Source organism: Phoca vitulina, unplaced genomic scaffold (genome assembly GCF_004348235.1).
Source record: "Phoca vitulina isolate PV1807 unplaced genomic scaffold, GSC_HSeal_1.0 scaffold22, whole genome shotgun sequence".
NCBI lineage: Eukaryota > Metazoa > Chordata > Mammalia > Carnivora > Phocidae > Phoca > Phoca vitulina.
In genome coordinates, this window is record NW_022589725.1 from 19,516,498 (window position 1) to 19,535,110 (window position 18,613).

Below are 18,613 nucleotides of genomic sequence, written 5' to 3' on the forward strand. Positions count from 1 at the left end.
TTAAGTATCAGATAATATTTTATGCATACCTTATGGATGAGAAAAATAAGGTTTAAAGGGATTGAGAAACTAGTTAAGAGTATGAGTCAGTATGTCAACTTAGATATTCTTGATTTGAAAGACCAAATTCTTTCTCATTATACAACATTGTATTCCCATTTATCGCAGCAGTTCATTCCTTCACTCTTGAAATTCTCTCTTTTCCTGATGCTGCCAAACTCTTCTGGCTTTTTTTTTTTTTTTAAATCTTCTCTGTTTCTTTTTTCTTTGCATTTTCAGTTTCATCTCCATTTCCTGCCCCTATAATGTTCATGTTCTCCAGGATTCTGTCTTTAATCTTTCTTTATTCTTATTGTATAAGCCCTTCCGGACCATCTCATCTCAATTATTATATTTTATTTATAGTCTTAGGATACAATTGTTAGGTATTTGCCAAGGATTATCATCCCTATTTTCCTTTTGTGTAGTTCTCCTTTTCCTCCCTATCTTAATACTTAAGAGGGCTTCCACTAAGTGATGATGCAATGAGAGTAAAAAGTCAAATTCTTGCTTTTGAATTTCAGAATGATCTCCTGAAAAATAAGAAATAGTCTTAAAAATATAAGCTATTAACTAGCCAAAAACAGATATTTTGTAGCTCTAAAAACAAGACCTTAAGGGAAATTAGCACAGAGATTATGCCCTGAACAATATTGCATGAGACAATTAATAAAAAGCCTGCACTGCCCCTAACTAGTAAATAAAAGTTCATTTGGTTGGAGTGAGAGGGAATTTCAGAAAGAAGAGAACTTAAACATGAATGAGTTCTTAAAATGGAATTAGAGAATCTGCCTCCTGGCTGACTGCTGTGTCATGGGTTAGTGAACAGAAAGTCTGGACAGAAATGGGGGCCTTTCAAGGGCAAAAAAAAGCTTGTTCCCAAGTCAAGCATAGGCTTGTAATCCTGAGATTACAGCAATAGAAAATACCATACAAATGTCCTCTGTGCCGGAATGATCCATAGAGTAGAGATGGAAGCAAGACAGGTATAGCTAGTATGCAATGAAGTTGTTCTCAGTCTCACACTCTGGTCTCCTGATGTCTCAGAGAGGTGTGGGAAAAGATGTAAACGTTCCCCATGCCAGAAGACGCATGATAGCATACCTAAGGGATCCCTACATTGTGGACAAAGAGAAGGTACAGAGATTTGCATGATTTCTTGAAGCTGAGAACATCTTGGCAAAAAGCATCATGAATAGGTGATGACCAAAGGTGGGTGTGATAAACTGCATTATGGAAAATGGCAATAGAGGAGAGAGGACTTCCAACTAATCAGATAAATACTCTACATTGACACAACACAAGCCATCCAGTAAATAAGATCTTGCATCAGGGAGGAAGGCAGAGGGGACTAAAACTAAATTAACAAGGTTTCCTTCCAAAGAGGCACCTAGCTACTTGCAGGTTGTTTAGGTGGCACTGTTGATCTTGGCTGCATTGGTTCATATGACTGGGTGTTGGCTGGCTATTGACTGATCTAGTATGGACTTGGCTGGAGTGTAATGGATGTTACAGTTCTGCTCCATATCTCTCATCCTCTAGTAGGCTAGCTCAAGCGTGTTTTCATGACAGTTGTATAAGGGCAAGAGAAGAAGCAGAAATGCACATGCTGTTTTGCAATTCTCTGCAAACATCACACCTGCTAACACCCTGTTGGACAAAACAAATCACAGGGCTACATTCAGAATCAAGGCGTGGGGGAAATAGACTTCTTCTTTTCAGAGAGAAGAGCTAGGAATTAATGTGACTTATGGGCAAATCGGGAGTGAGGGGAGAGACTACAAAGAGTAATGAGAAATTGGAACCATTAAGTACTCATTCTACCATAGGAGGGAAAGGAAAGGATGGGTGGGTGAAACTGAAAGACCTGCCAGAAGTGGTAATACATACAGATTTAATTAAGGAATAAACTAATAAAGAACAGTGAACAGTTTCAGATGCAGAGATCAAAAATTTTTAATTTCCATCTCCCATTAGAAATCTAGATCTAGAGGAAATCCTCAGAATCATTCAGTTATCTCCTAATTAAATATCCATTAGGAGAAAATTCATATCCTCTGCCTCCCTCAGAGTTTTCATTGTCAATTTTTTCCTACATTAAACTGTCATTATTTGTTTCCTTTAAGTACATTCTTTTTCTCTGCTAAGCTAGAGAAAAGCAGCTTTGTAATCCTCCATTGACTCAAAAAACCATTTCCCTTCTTGACTGGCTACACCAATTTTTTAGCTAGTCTATTTCCCAGCAATATCTATCTGAAAAACTTTGATCATTTATATAAGCTTGCCTAATACATAAAAAGAATCCCCCAAATCCTTTCTAGATGCAAGGAGAAAAATTAGTGTTAATATACCAATAAGAATTTGATCACTACGATGAGAAGTTGAAAGATTACTTCCAGTCTTTCTTGACATACTCCTCTTTACATAACCTAGGATCAAATTAACATATTAGTGGTCTCATTACCAGGCTGTTTATAAAACCTTAGGTCCAGTCTGGCTCCTGGATCCTTTCCTGTTGTCTTTATGCCCAGGCAGGCACTCCTCATCTTGACTGATACAATTTCTCCTGAAAAGGAGTGAGACATTGACTTAACCTTCCATTTTCAGATTCTAGTTCATTATAGGTAGCTGTGAACTTCATGCTGAATTACTTGTTCTATGACCCAAAATCTGAAGAAAAATAAAGGCTGGTATTATTTTTGATGGAGTTATCTCTTTCTTTGGAACAACTACTTCCAACCAATTTTAAAAGCACCACTTTCCCCATTTTCTGGAGCATAGTACCTTTGCTATACTTTCATCTTCCTTCAGGTACAGTCTTTCAACTCCAGTTGAGAAATGAGTGCCCTAAAATTGGCTTTTGTCCAGGGAAGGTGTATACTTTTTGAATTGTCTTTGTCTGATTTTGGTATTAGAGTAATGTGGCCTCATAAAATGAGTTGGGGAGTGTTCCCTCATTTTCTGTTTCTAGAAGAGGCTATCTAGAATTGGTATAATTTTTTAAATTTTTATAGAATTCACCAGTAATACCATTTGGGCCTAGAGACTTCCTTATTAGGGATGTAAAATATGGATTAAATAAATATCTTTAGTAGTTGTAAGGCTATTTATGTTATCTATTTCATCTTGAGTGAGTTGTGAACAATTGTGGTTTTTGAAGAGTTGGTTCATTTCATATAAGTTTGTATATTTATGTGTATAGAATTGTTCATAGTATTCCTTTTATCTTTTTAAGTTATGGGTATCTGTAGTGATATCTTTTATTTTAATACTAATTAATTTGTAATTTATATTCTGTTTCTCTTATCATTCTTGCCAGAAATACATCCATTTTATTTATTTTTTCAAAAAGCCAGCTTTTGATTTCTTTGATATTTTTTCTGTTTTTTCATTGGTTTGTTTTATAATTTCAATAATTTTTGTACTTTTTAATTATTATTTCCTTCTTTTTTTGAGTTTATTTTGCTCTTATATGGTTAAACAGTGGGAAGACTGTAAGGAAAAAAATGGCAAATTAATCTTTCAGCTTGGTGGTACTTTAAATTATGATCTTGTTGGTAAATCTGCCTGCTATTACTTATCTTTCAGAGTCCTCAAATATCTGACCTATGTATTCTTCCTAGGGTTTTGGTTGTATTCAATGAAAAAGAATGCAGGGTGCCTTTTTATTGGCTATTCAAACACATATTGGTATTTCTGTTCATGATGTGATTTTCTTTTTTTTTTTTCTTTTTAGATTTATTTATTTTTAGGGCGACAGAGAGAGAGAGAGAGGGCTTGAGCAGGGGGAGGGACAGAGGGAGAGAGAGAGAATCCTCAAGCAGACTCCCAGCTGAGTGTGGAGCCCAACATGGGGCTTGATCCCCGGACCCTGAGATCATGACCTGAGCCGAAATCAAGAGTTGGACGTTTAACTGACTAAGTTACCCAGCCACCCCCATGATGTGATTTTCTAAAAATGAAACAAGTGAATTCACAAAGTACCTGAATTCACATAAGTGCATTCTAGGGAATATAGTATATATTAAAACTACTTTTGTTAAATGTTTTACAAAGTTCTACAAAGATCTATACTCACATAATTACAAATAGGTTTTATGGTCTATTTAAATATTATACAGGATAATGAATAAATATGAGAAAATATAACAGTTCTCCATTGTACAAGATTATCCTGGACAATCATTCTGAAAACTGAAAATGCCCTAACAGATTTACAACATGCCCTCTTTAGGGCAGTACTGGGCCCACTGAAGTGCACTTCTCTGTATCAGTGCTATTCAGTAAACTTTCTACAATAAGGAGCAAGATGGCAGAGGAGTAGGAGACCTAAATTTTGTCTGGTCCCAGGAATTCAGCTAGATAGGGATCAAAACCATTCTGAACACCTACAAACTCGACAGGAGATCGAAGAAAAGAATAGCAGCAACTCTCTGAACAGAAAAGCAACCACTTCTGGAAGGTAGGACATGGGGAGAAGTGAATCTGAGGCAATATTCAGGAAGATAGACAGCAGGGAGGGGGCCTCCATCAGCCGCTACTGGCAAGTGATAGAGCAGCGCAGCATAAAATCAGAACTTTTAGAAGTCGACTCCGCTCAGGGATGTTGCTCCAGTGGCTAAGCGGGGGGTGGAACCCTCACTGGGATAGTGTGGTCTCAGGACCCTCGGGGTCACAGAAAGACCGGGGGTGTCTGAGTACGGCAGAGCTCCCAGGTATTGGAGCAGGGAAGCTGCCTGCAGAGATGGAGCCGAGGAGTGGGCTCTCAGCTCGGGGTTGCCATAAACCGTGATCCGAGGCACAGTCGGGCCCTTGCTCTTCCAGGAGGGACCCAAAAAGTGGCACATCCGGGGAGACTCCCCTTCCTCCCCCAGGAGGAGCAGTGCAGGAGCTCACCGCAGGGATCTGCTGGGTTTGGAGACGCCAAACGGGTAGTGTGGCAGAGATAGAAATGCTCGGTCACAGGCTGGGTGAGCACGGAGTGAGGCTGGAGACCAGGAGACAGGAGTGATTGACTGCTTTTCTCTGGGGGCTCACTGAGGAGTGGGGCCCCGAGTTCTCGGCTCCTCCAAGTCAGAGATTGGGAGGCCGTCATTTTCACTCTCATCCTCCAAAGCTGTATGGAAAGCTTGCAGGGAACAAAAGCTCCCGAGAGCAAACCCAAGCAGATTACTTAGCACGGCTCCGGCAAGGGCGGGGCAATTCCGCCTCCGGCAAAGACATTTGGGAACCATGGCAACAGGCCCCTCCCCCAGAAGATCAGCAAGAACAGCCAGCCAAGACCAAGTTTACCGATCAATGAGAACTGCAGAACTCCAGAGCTAGGGGAATACTGCACATAGAATCCATGGCTTTTTTACCATGATTCTTTAGTCTTTCAAAGTTAAATTTTTTTTAACTGTCTTTTTTTTTTTCGGATTTTTCTTTTATCCTTTTTCAACCAACATCTTATCAATCCCTTTTCAAAAAAAATTATTTTTCATTTTTAGAGTCATATTCTATCCCTTCATAGTAGTTAACCTTATTTTTGGTATATATATATATAAGTTGTTCCCTCTTTAAAATTTTGGGACACAGTTTCTTCTAACAGACCAAAATATACCCTAAATCTCTAGTGTATGGCTTTGTTCTAGTCTCCTGCCTGATCACATTCTCTCCCCCACTTTTTTTTAATCCTCTTCCTTCTTTTCTCAACCAATTTCTTATCTTATCAATTCCTTTCATAAAATCTTTTATAATTTTCATCTTTACAGTCATATTCCATCCCTTCATCGTATTTACCCTTATTTTTGTACATATATAAGTTTTTCTTTCTTTAAAATTTTGGGAGGCACTTTCTTCTAACAGACCAAAATATGCCCAAAATCTAGTGTGTGGCACTGATCTCTGTACCAGCCTGGTCATATTTGATCATATTCTGTTTTGGTTTTTTTTTTGGTTGTTTGTTTGTTTTTATCTTTTTTTTTTTTTCTTTTTTCTTTCTTTCCCTTTCTTTTCCCCCTGTATCGGTCTCTTCTGATTTGTTTAGTGTATATTTTTCTGGGGTCGTTGTTACCCTCCTAACATTTTGTTCTCTCATTCATCTATCCACCTCTGGACAAAATGACAAGACAGAAAAAATCACCTCAAAAAAAGGGACAAGAGGCAGTACCAACTGCCAGGGACCTAATCAATATGGACATTAGTAAGATGTCAGAACTAGAGTGCAGAATGATGATTTTAAAGATATTAGCTGGGCTTGAAAAAAGCATGGAAGATATTAGAGAAACTCTCTGGAGAAATAAAAGAACTAAAATCTAACCAAGTCAAAATCAAAAAGGCTATTAATGAGGTGCAATAAAAAATGGAGGCTCTAACTGCTAGGATAAATGAGGCAGAAGAGAGAATTTGTGATATAGAAGGCCAAATGATGGAAAATAAAGACGCTGAGAAAAAGAGAGATAAACAACTACTGGGTCATGAGGGCAGAATTTGAGAGATAAGTGATACCATAAGATGAAACAGTATTAGAATACTTGGGATCCCAGAAGAAGAAGAAAGAGAGAGGGGGGCAGAAGGTATATTGGAGCAAATTATAGCAGAGAACTTTCCTAATTTGGGGAAGGAAACATGCATCAAAATCCAGGAGGCACTGAGAACCCCTCTCAAAATCAATAAAAATAGGTCAACACCCCGACACCTAATAGTAAAGCTTACGAGTCTCAGAGACAAAGAGAAAATCCTGAAAGCAGCTGGGGAGAAGAGGTCTATAACCTACAAGAGTAGAAACATTAGATTGGCAACAGACCTATCCACAGAGACCTGGCAGGCCAGAAAGGACTGGCAGGATATATTCAGAGCACTAAATGAGAAAAATATGCAGCCAGGAATACTATACCCAGCTAGGCTATCATTGAAAATAGAAGGAGAGATATAAAGCGTCCAGGACAAACAAAAACTAAAGGAATTTGCAAACACGAAACCAGCCCTACAAGAAATATTGAAAGGGGTCCTCTAAGCAAAGAGAGAGCCTAAAAGCAACATAGACCAGAAAGGAACACAGACAATATACAGTAACAGTCACCTTACAGGCAATACAATGGCAGTAAATTCATATCTCTCAATAGTTACCCTGAATGTAAATGGGCTAAATGCCCCAATCAAAAGACACAGGGTATCAGATTGGATAAAAAAACAAGAACCATCGATATGCTGTCTGTGAGAGACTCATTTTAGACCCAAAGACACCCCCAGATTGAAAGTGAGGGGGTGGAAAACCGTTTACCATGCTAATGGACACCAAAAGAAAGCTGGGGTGGCAATTCTTATATCAGACAAATTAGATTTTAAACCAAAGACTGTAATAAGACATGAGGAAGGACACTATATCCTACTTAAAGGGTCTATCCAACAAGAAGATCTAAGAATTGTAAATATCTATGCCCCTAACATGGGAGTGGCCAATTATATAAGGCAATTAATAACAAAAGCAAAGAAACACACTGACAACAATACAATAATAGTGGGGGACTTTAACCCCCCCCTCACTGAAATGGACAGATCATCTAAGCAAAAGATCAACAAGGAAATATAGACTTTAAATGACACACTGGACCAAATGGACTTCACAGACATATTCAGAACATTCCATCCCAAAGTAATGGAATACACATTTTTCTCTAGTGCCCATGGAACATACTCCAGAAGAGATCACATCCTAGGTCACAAATCAGGTCTCAACCGGTACCAAAAGATTGGGATCATTCCCTGCATTTTTTCTGACCACAGTGCTTTGAAACTAGAACTCAATTACAAGAGGAAAGTCGGAAAGAACTCAAATACATGGAGGCTAAAGAGCATCCTACTAAAGAATGAATGGGTCAACCAGGAAATTAAAGAAGAATTAAAAAAAATTCATGGAAACCAATGAAAATGAAAACACAGCTGTTCAAAATCTTTGGGATGCAGCAAAGGCAGTCCTAAGAGGAATATAGCAATACAAGCCTTTCTCAAGAAACAAGAAAGTTCTCAAATATACAACCGAACCCTACACCTAAAGGAGCTAGAGAAAAAACAGCAAATAAAGCCTAAACCCAGCAGGAGAAGAGAAATAATAAAGATCAGAGCAGAAATCAATGAAATAGAAACCAAAAGAACAGTAGAACAGATCAACAAAACTAGGAGCTGGTTCTTTGAAAGAATTAACAAGATTGATAAGCCCCTGGCCAGACTTATTAAAAAGAAAAGAGAAATGACCCAAATCAACAAAATCATGAATGAAAGAGGAGAGATCACAACCAACACCAAAGAAATACAAACAATTATAAGAACATATTATGAGCAACTCTATGCCAGCAAATTAGATAATCTGGAAGAAATGGATGCATTCCTAGAGATGTATCCACTACCAAAACTGAACCAGGAAGAAATAGAAAACCTGAACCGACCTATAACCACTAAGGAAATTGAAGCAGTCATCAAAAAATCTCCCACCAAACAGGGCGCCTGGGTGGCTCAGTCGTTAAGCATCTGCCTTCGGCTCAGGTCATGGTCCCAGGGTCCTGGGGTCGAGTCCAACAGTGGGCTTGCTGCTCCACAGAGAGCCTTCTTCTCCCTCTCCCACTCCCCCTGCTTGTGTTCCCTCTCTCGCTGTGTCTCTCTCTGGCAAATAAATACATAAAATCTTTAAAAAAAAAAAAAATCTCCCAACAAACAAAAGCCCAGGGCCAGATGGCTTCCCAGGGGAATTCTACCAAACATTTAAAGAAGAATTAATACCTATTCTTCTGAAACTGTTCCAAAAAATAGAAATGGCTTCCAAACTCATTTTATGAGGCCAGCATTACCTTGATCCCAAAACCAGACAAAGACCCCATCAAAAAGGAGAATTACAGGCCAGTATCCTTGATGAACATGGATGCAAAAATTCTCACCAAAATACTAGCCAATAGGATCCAGCAGTACGTTAAAAGGATTATTCACCACGACCAAGTGGGATTTATCCCTGGGATGCACAGTTGGTTCAACATCCACAAATAAATCAATGTGATACAATACATTAAAAGAAAGAACAAGACCCATATGATCCTCTCAATAGATGCAGAAAAAGCATTTGACAAAATACAGCATCCTTTCTTGATCAAAACTCTTCAGAGTAGAGGGATAGAGGGTACATACCTCAATATCATAAAAGCCATCTATGAAAAACCCACAGCAAATATCATTCTCAATGGGGAAAAACTGAGAGCTTTCCCACTAAGGTCAGGAACGCGGCAGGGATGTCCACTATCACCACTGCTATTCAACATAGTATTAGAAGTCCTAGCCACAGCAATCAGACAACAAAAAGAAATCAAAGGCATCCGAATAGGCAAAGAAGAAGTCAAACTCTCACTCTTTGCAGATGATATGATACTTTATGTGGAAAACCCAAAAGACTCCACCCCAAAACTGCTAGAACTCATACAGGAATTTAGTAAAGTGGCAGGATATAAAATCAATGCACAGAAATCAGTGGTATTCCTATACATCAACAACAGGACAGAAGAAAGAGAAATTAAGAAGTCAATCCATTTACAATTGCACCCAAAACCATAAGATACCTAGGAATAAATCTATCCAAAGAGGCAAAGGATCTGTACTCAACAAACTATAAAATACTCACAAAAGAAATTTAGGAAGACAAAAAGAACTCAAAAAATGTTCCATGCCCATGGTTTGGAAGAAAAAATATTGTGAAGATGTCAATTCTACCTAGAGCAATCTACACATTCAATGCAATTACTATAAAAATACCATCAACTTTTTTCAAAGAAATGGAACAAATAATCCTAAAATTTGTATGGAACCAGAAAAGACCCTGAATAGCCAGAGGAATGTTGAAAAAGAAAAGCAAAGCTGGTGGCATCACAATTCCAGACTTCCAGCTCTACTACAAAGCTGTCATCATCAAGACAGTGTGGTACTGGCACAAAAACAGACACATAGATCAATGGAACAGAATAGAGAGCCCAGAAATGGACCCTCAACTCTATGGCCAACTCACCTTTGACAAAGCAGGAAAGAATGTCCAATGGAAAAAAGACAGTCTCTTCAACAAATGGTGTTGGGAAAATTGTATAGCCACATGCAAAAGAATGAAACTGGACCATTTCCTTACACCGCACACAAAAATAGACTCCAAATGGTTGAAAGACCTCAATGTGAGACAGGAGTCCATCAAAATCCTAAAGGAGAACACAGGCAGCTACCTCTTCGACCTTAGCTGCAGCAACTTCTTCCTAGAAACCTCGCCACAGGCAAGGGAAGCAAGGGCAAACATGAAGTATTGGGGCCTCATCAAGATAAAAAGCTTTTGCAAAGCAAAAGAAACAGTCAACAAAACCAAAAGACAACTGACAGAATGGGAGAAGATATTTGCAAATGACATATCAGATAAAGGGCTATTATCCAAAATCTATAAAGAACTTCTTAAACTCAACACCCAAAGAACAAATGATCCAATCAAGAAATGGGCAGAAGCCATGAACAGACATTTTTCCAAAGAAGACATCCAAATGGCCAACAGACACTTGAAAAAGTGCTCAACATCGCTCAGCATCAGGGAAATCCAAATCAAAACCTCAATGAGATATCACCTCACACCAGTCAGAATGGCTAAAATTAACAAGTCAGGAAACGACAGATGTTGGCGGGGATGCGGAGAAAGGGGAACCCTCCTACACTATTGGTGGGAATGCAAGCTGGTGCAGCCACTCTGGAAAACAGTATGGAGGTTCCTCAAAAAGTTGAAAATAGAGCTACCATACAACCCAGCAATTGCACTACTGGGTATTACCCCAAAGATACAAATGTAGGGATCTGAAGGGGTACGTGCACCTCGATGTTTATAGCAGGAATGTCCACAATAGCCAAACTATGGAAAGAGCCAAGATGTGCATCGACAGATGAATGGATAAAGAAGAAGTGGTATATATATATATATACAATGGAATGTTACTCAGCCATCAAAAGAAATGAAATCTTGCCATTTGCAATGATGTGGATGGAATTGGAGGGTGTTATGCTGAGTGAAATAAGTCAATCAGAGAAAGACATGTATCATATGACCTCACTGATATGAAGAATTCTTAATCTCAGGAAACAAACTGAGGGTTGCTGGAATGGTGGGCGGTGGGAGGGATGGGGTGGCTGGGTGATAGACATTGGGGGGGGTGTATGTGCTAGGGTAAGCTCTGTGAATTGTGCAAGACTGTTGATTCAGAGATCTGTACCTCTGAAACAAATAATACATTATATGTTAAAAAAAAAAAAAAAGGAAGATAGCAGGAAGGGAAAAATGAAGGGTGGTAAATCGGAGGGGGAGACAAACCATGAGAGACTATGGACTCTGAGAAACAAACTGAGGATTCTAGAGGGGAGTGGGGTGGGGGGATGGGTTAGCCTGGTGATGGGTATTAAAGAGGGCACGTACTGAATGGAGCACTGGCTGTTATATGCAAACAATGAATCATAGAACACTAATTCAAAAACTAATGATGTAATGTATGGTGATTAACACAATATAATAAAAAAAACTTTCTACAATGATGCAGTGATATCTGCAATATTCAATATGAGAGTCACTAGCCACATGTTGCTATTGATTACTTAAAACCTGATTAGTGTGTCTGAAGAACTAAAATTTTAATTTAATTTAGTTCTAATTAACTTGAATTTAAATTGAAATAGCTATATTTTGCTGGTGACTACTGTAATTCATAGCATAACTCTTAGAGGTATGAAATAATATCCTTGAAAGTCTCAGAAAGCAAACAGAGGGGAGTGACTACAGTCACTTTGGATTAGGAAGCTCTGAACTAGATCTCAGCATAGTCAGTTCTTTTCTTTTTTTTTTTTAAGATTTATGTATTCATTTGAGAGAGAGAGAGTGCGTGGGAGGGAGAGGGGGCCGAGTGAAAGGGAGAGTCTCAAGCAGACTCCATGGTGAGCACAGAGCCCAATATGGTGCTCAGTCTCTTGACCCTGAGACCATGACCTGAGCCGAAACCAAGAGTTGGATGCTTAACCCACTGTGCCCCCCAAGTGCCCCCAGCACAGTCAGTTCTAAGCTAATGAAGGTAAACCTTAGTGGTGGTAATACCAAACTGTTTTACAGAGATGAACAGAAGGCCTGCTCCATTCTATCTTTTTTAATGTATTAATTGATTTTAAACAGGGAATTTAACTTTGTGTTTCTTAAATAGTATCTTATTTAGCTGGGCACATCACTCATATCTCTTAATATCATGTGGTGTCTTGCATATGTCATCCAAACAATTAACTATTCTTCTAGTTTTGTGCAAAGACTTAATAATCTCATCACTTAATGCTTTTATGTAAGAGGTTTAGAAACTTGTTGCATGGGAAAGAGACAGGAATATATCCCTTTATAATAGTATAAGAAGCCCTTTTTCAAGTGAACCCTGTTCTATTGGACAACCCCAAATCTTCCACTTTTCTTCTTGTCCTCAAAGGTATCAGGGAATTCTTGGTCAAATACCTTATTGAAATAAATTTCGATCTGTATATCTGTTTGTCCATCTACCTACCTACCTACCTACCTACCTACCTATATATGTATATATATATAGAGAGAGAGATTTATCTATCTATAAACTCTCTCTACATATAAACTGGCTAATATTATATTTAGAAAAAGAAATGAGATTAATTTGGTAGGATTTATTACAAAGAAGTAATATTACCCCAACTTACAAATGAAACTGAGACACAATGAAGAGTAATAAGTTTATCCAAAGTCAAATATCTAAGAAGTAGTGGACCAGAAAGTAGAAATCAGGAAATCTGGCTCCAAAATCTATGACATTTCCATGAGACCATTGTAATAAGCAGCCTTTTAGATGACTTCCAGTGATCCCTTTCTCCTAGTATTCACCAACTGGTAGAATCCCCTTCCCTTGAGTAACTTGCTTCTGAGCAATAGAATACAATGACACAGCACTAGCAGTTGGCATACAAAATGCTTAGTCCAGTTGACACTTAAAGAAACTGATGTACCCAGGACTTACATATATGATTTTTGAAATTCACTCTTGAAATATATTTAACTTGTGTAGCTGAACTGGGATCAAATCTAGATTTTATATTTTCAGAATTTGTGTTCTCTCCTCATGTACCAACTTTATTGTGTGGTTATTATGAGATCAAAGTTACTTTCCTGTGTTAAAATTTCAGAGGTGTTTGTTTATTATGCATATTCTGATCTTTGGTACATACATATTCACATTAGTCCCATCTGTCTAGGTTTCCTCTGTAGTACTTCTTGCTATGAATTACTGAACACCTTCTTTCGATGTTGTGACTGTCTTTTTTCCTAGAATGGAGTTTTATAGCTTTATCTATATTTAATAAAGTGTTAGACACACGTGCATGTCCATAATGACATATAATTCTTTATGCATCTGCTTCATGGTAGGATGCTCTAGCAACATCAATGGGAAGAATGTTTGAGGGCTTTCTCAGTCATTCAAGAAGTCTCATGAGGACAAAGTGGACCTTGGAGGATATTTTTCCCCAAGACACTTTTGGTAGAGAAGCTTTATAGGAGAGAGTCCTGAAGGTCAGTTTTTATCAGAAGTATAATTTACACAAACACTAAGCCAAGAAATTAGAGCTTAATCACTGGTCAAGTGGGTCACTAAGAAGAGAAACCCATGAGAGTACCATTAGATTGTCAGTTGGAAAGGCTAGGGCAGCTTCTCTTCTGAACTGGGGGTCAAGTCAGTAGGAAGGACATGGCAAAGGCAAAGTGAGTGTGGGTGCTCCAGGGCTGGAATTGAGCTACTCTCATGTTTGAGACAGTGTGTTCCTGAAAACTGGAAGCAGGCAGTGAACTTATCTGAACCAGGCCAGATACAATCAATTCAGCATGTGTTTAGAGACTATTCTAGGTGCACATTTGGGAATATCTACTTATGTTTTCAGCACTCCCCCTTTAACTTATTATTCCTCAAGGCTATAGAACATTGAGATTTGGCTTTCAATTGATGTGGTTAAGGAGGAAAAACAGCCAGCCTTAATTATATTAGAAATCAGGGCAGAACCTAGTTTTAACTGGTCTCCTCTTCTTCAACTTTTGTAGGCCAGATGTTTTTTTAGTAACCCTCATGAAACTGTGCATCATACACAGATCTTATAGTCTACAGCAAAATTTCTTTTGTTCTTTTAATTTGGCTAGAGATAGTAATCTATGAGCAACCTCAATACATAAGACTGAGAAACTACTTCTGGTTTGATGTTTTTTTTCCTAAATGATCTAAATGAATAGGGCTGTGGCAAAGAGCTCATCCTACCAAGGCCAACTTGGTAGTAGGCCACCTAGATGCTATCAATTCTGCATTCCCAGCTGGTGTCCCTGTGTAGTTTTAATAGGACGTCCTGCGCGTGGCCCTTACAAACTCCCCACTGCTTGCTGAGATGGATTAAAAGATGCAAACTCACTGAAATACGCCAAGGAATATAATGGTCTCTACAGAAGATCTGGCTGTGTCAACCAAGAAAAAGTTCCAGCTGTGGCAGCCGTGTGGAGCAAAGGGAACTCTTGGCTTAATGTGGAGTACATGCTTCTGACGTTCCAGTTCAGGCAAGAAATAAATAAAGCTATTACAAAGCCCTTGACCAGATGTGTCTAACATAATCTAAAATGTGTTTGCACAGAAACTTCACTATCAACGTGGCTCATTCTTATAGCAATGGACATCTGTTCCTGAAGGCTAATAGGGGGTACAGCCCGTAATCCCAGTAAAGACCTGATCTGGCTGGCCTCTGAACTGCCTTTTCCCTGGCCTCTGTTGTTCACATTAATCTGCATAGTCTCAGTCATGTGTGGGTCAATGATTTATTTAACAAAGAATCTAAATGCTTCTGTGTCATGGAATCAACCTCTGTCCAATAGTCAAAGACTTGAAATTTTTCATTTGTTTTCCAGGAGCAATTGTGCACATTCCCCGTAGATAACTTGACACTGTTATGCCCTGTCACAGTTTACATCTGTCTTTGACTTATATTGTTCCTAAGGTTAGCTATTGATCATTGTTCTCACATGAATCCTTCATTACTCTAATTGGAACCATTTATAAACACATTCCTTGGACAGATGACAAAAGGATCCATGATGGACAACTTCTTATTCAAAACAGCTGCCCAATATGTAAATCAAAAGCTGTTAAAGATTGAATTGAGCTGAGAACAATTATACAAGGTTCTAGCCTGTTGTGAATTAAAATGACTGCATTAGAGCTTAAGGGATTTGTAAAGAGAGTCTTTCTTTTCAAGAATGCCAGTTCAAATTCAGCTCAGGTCATTGACAAGTAATATTATGTGAAAATAATATAAAACAAATCTATGCTCTCAGCTTTATTGTTAATACACAGATAATATCTTCCAAAAGCACTATTTACTATAGACAATCCTTTGGTTACCCTATCTGAAAACCTAAGGACTGAAAGGTCTTAACTAAATGAAGGAACTACTTTGAACTGATTTTAAATTCCAGAATTTAGAATTTAGGAACTGTTCATCATTTTAGGCACATTATAAGATTTTCTTTACATTACTCTAGTTCTGCTTATACACATGTGTGCATACCTCCAGGGTTTCTTCTTCCCATTTTTATCTGGAAATAAGATAAAAGTCAAAACTGAGTGATCATTTAGAGGACTATGGAAACAATGATAACTAATACTTATTGACTCTGCTAAATGCCGGTCACTGTTCTAAGTACTGCAATAAGTATTAGCTCATTTATTCTTCACAATATCCCCAAGAGGTAAGAACTATTATAATCCTCATCTCATAGACAAGAAAATTAAGCCAGTGAGATTAAATACTTTCACCCAAAAAGTGTAAATGTCACGTGGCCTATATTCAAACTCAGAATGTCCAACTCAAAAGTCCATACTCCTTTGCTCTATTTTCTCCAAGGAAGGCACACTGAATGCTAATACTTAGTCAAGTAAATTAAGGTTGGTTACCAATCTACAATTTTAAAGATAGACACATAGGTAAATGATAGATATAAAGACAGATGAGAGACACTAACATTTATTGAATGCCTCCATTATCTCCAGTACATACATTTTCTCATCTAATGTCCCATTTTTAAAGGTAAATTTTATTAGTCCCATTTAAGATGGCTTTTATTAGCCCTGTTTGTTTTAAAATGAAGATGTTGACATATAGCAACTAAGAGCTGAATTTCTAATTCTCTCACTTTTTCTAAACCACGCTGCAAGACTGCAGCAGTTGCACTAGGCCTTTGGGGCCAATGGATGTCTTTGTGTGACTCTCATTTCAAATATAATTTAGGCATATGGAATCAGCATCCTGTGTAATACGGAAAGTCAGTAAATGTTTAAATTTAACTTCAGAATGTTTTTATCATTACATATTTTTACATATGTGTGGTGTAACAGAGGAAGAACAAAGAGAGTTTTGTCCAGAGTTGAATTCTAACAGGAAAGCTGAAGTTAGTGTCAGAATTTATCTGTTTTGTCGGGGTCCAAGCTTGTAACAACCTTCTTATCTCCAGCTTCTCTCCCAAAATAGGCAATGGGGAAAGGGGAAGAATAGTAGCTATGAATGAAATGGAACAGGGGAAACTTTTGAGATGATTTTTTTAAGGGAATGCATTTCATTTGCTATACCTGATTTTGCTACCATTTCAGTAACTACTCATGTAGCCTATTTAAGCACATAAAAAAGCTATGTGATAAATATTTTTAAATATTTGTGATAAATATTTGTGATACATATGTGATAAATGTTTTATAAAAATATTTGTGATAAAAATTCTAGCCGACAGAATAAGGATTCAAGGAAAAGAAACTAAATAAGAGAGAGATTCTAGCACTGTTCTTGTTCCTTGTCTTTTCTGTTGAATTTATTTCTCTTTTATTCTCAGTTAACTTGCCCCTGATCCTAATTCAGCAGTAAAACAGACATGCCCTCTTGACATCAAGAATTAGTTCTCTCAGCCCTCTTTATAAATGACAATAGTTCTGTTTCTCTTTTTCTTAAAGATTACTTATTTTAGAGAGAAAGAGAGAGTAGTGGGGGCAGGGGGTGGGCAGGGGCAGAGGGAGACAGAGTCTGAGAGTCCCAAGCAGACCCTGTGCTGAGTGCAGAGCCCTACATGGGCTCAATCCCATGACCCCGAGATCCCAACCAGAACTGAAACCAAACGTTGGATGCTCAACCAGCTCCATCACCCAGGAGCATCTCTCTCTTTCTAAAGACAGAATTCTTAAGATTTAACTGGTCTCATTCATTCATTCAATATTTTGGCAGGGCCTACTGCGTGCCAACCACCGGGCTTGCTAACAAGAGGCGCCAGGATACCTGCCCTCAAGAAATCAATGGAGGAGGAGGACAGGGAGATTGTGTGAACATAACAACATAAAAAAGCAATAAAAAATTTTATCACTGTTACAAAAGCTTAGAGGAGAGAAAGACCACTTATCTGGGAATATCAAGAAAGGCTTCAGGGAAGAGGTGGTGCTTAAGCATTAAAGAATATACCAAGCATACAAGGGAGGGGGAGTATTCCAGACAGAGGAATAGCAAATGCAAATGTCTTTTCAGGATGAATCATCCTCCGCAAAATAATAATTCAACTTAAAATATGCATTCAGAGAGGAGATGGAGTCTCTATTCCTATAGCATTGTTACAGTGTAAGTGTATTAACTATAAAATATTTACAGTCAACTTATTAATCTCCAGTTTAAGGAGAGGTGGGATAACATTAATTTAAGCCTACTTTGATCAGTACAGCATAACTTCTTTCTCTTACCCTTTAAGTTAGCTACTAACTGAAAAACTCAGTTTTTTAATTAATTACATGTGGCTTAAGACACTGTTTCAATCACTATGTCAGTCTATTAGTTAAAAATGTGATTAGGTAAATTTTATGTCTGCATTACCTTATTTTGCCTCCACCACCATATTACAAGCACCCTGTCAGAAGAGACCATGCCTGATACCTCCTCCTATTCCACATGAGGTCTTAGTTACCCTGTTTCAATCAAATATTTTCTTTTTTTTTTTTTTTAAGATTTTATTTATTTGACAGAGACACAGCAAGAGAGGGAACACAAGTAGGGGGAGTGGGAGAGGGAGAAGCAGTCCTCCCGCCCAGCAGGGAGCCCGATGCGGACCTCGATCCCAGGACCCTGGGACCATGACCTGAGCCAAAGGCAGACGTTTAATGACTGAGCCACCCAGGCGCCCCTCAATCAAATATTTTCATTTAACTCGGTAAGTGAAACTAAAGAAGAAAAAAAAAGGAAATTAAGTGAATTGGTATCTACTAAATACTTACTAGGTACCAGAGAGTATGGCAGGCACATTCAGCTACATTTATTTATTTATTTATTTAATTTTATTATGTTATATTAGTCACCATACAGTACATCATTAGTTTTTGATGTAGTGATCCATGATTAATGAAGCAACATAAAATATGGGCTTTGGAAACATACAGATTGGAGTCAAGCCTTGTTTTGAAGGTCTCTTTACCCCTCTGTGTCTTAGCTT